General features: G+C 44.0%; 1 non-coding gene across 1 annotated transcript; it reads right to left on the reverse strand.

Moving 5' to 3' along the window:
• Positions 1-513: 513 nt before the first annotated feature.
• Positions 514-620, reverse strand: LOC120253631. The gene has a single exon (XR_005534347.1). It is a non-coding gene; the product is annotated as a small nucleolar RNA R71 (small nucleolar RNA).
• Between the last annotated feature and the right edge of the window lie 318 nt (positions 621-938).

Below are 938 nucleotides of genomic sequence, written 5' to 3' on the forward strand. Positions count from 1 at the left end.
GGGAATCCATCAATATTGATTGAAGGAGACCCTGAGCTTGAACGTACACTTGGAATAAAAGGGAAAGAACCTGTGCAAGAACAGTATAATTCAGCTGATTTGGAATGAGAGGAATCTGAAAACATGACAGAACAGAATGAGAAACAGCGAACACTATCCGACTATGCCAGACCTTTAGTATTGAGAACACAATCGATTATTGTGCATCCCCCGATTACAGCTCAGAACTTCAAGCTAAAGCCGACATTCATCCATATGCTACAGCAGTCCGCACAATTCAACGGTTTGGCTGATAAAGATCCAAATAGTCATATAGACAGCTTTCTCGAAGTGTACGGCATATTGAAGATAAATGGGGTTACGGATGATGCCATCATATTGAGAGCCTTCCCATTTTTCTTGGAGGGGAGAGCGAAGCAGTGGCTACACTCATTACCTAGAGCATCAATCACTACATGGGAGGAGATGGTAGAAGCTTTTCTAGCCCGTTACTTTCCTCCCGGAAAATCAGCAAAGCTTAGGAATGAGATCTCATCCTTTGTTCAGTTGGAATTGGAGTCTCTATTCGAGACATGGGAAAGGTTCAAAGAGCTCCTGAGAAAGTGTCCGCAATACAGATTTCTAGAGTGGATGATTGTTCAAACCATCTACAATGGTTTGAACCCGAGTACAAGGCAACTCTTGGATGCGGTAGCAGGAGGTACCTTAGGTAGCAAAACACCCGATGAGGCTCGTCAATTAATTGAGGAAATGGGGTTAAATAGTTACTAATGGAATGCTAGGAAGAAGAAAAAGGTGGCCGGTCTCCATGAAATTGATGCGGTAACCTCATTGGCGGCGCAAGTAGAGATTCTGAGTAAGAAGCTAGATCTCATAGCTTCGAATAGAGTTGCGGCCATGACCAACTGCACCGGTTGTGGTGGAGGACATGCTCCTTT

Source organism: Dioscorea cayenensis, unplaced genomic scaffold, assembly GCF_009730915.1.
Source record: "Dioscorea cayenensis subsp. rotundata cultivar TDr96_F1 unplaced genomic scaffold, TDr96_F1_v2_PseudoChromosome.rev07_lg8_w22 25.fasta BLBR01000141.1, whole genome shotgun sequence".
Taxonomy (NCBI): Eukaryota; Viridiplantae; Streptophyta; class Magnoliopsida; order Dioscoreales; family Dioscoreaceae; genus Dioscorea; species Dioscorea cayenensis.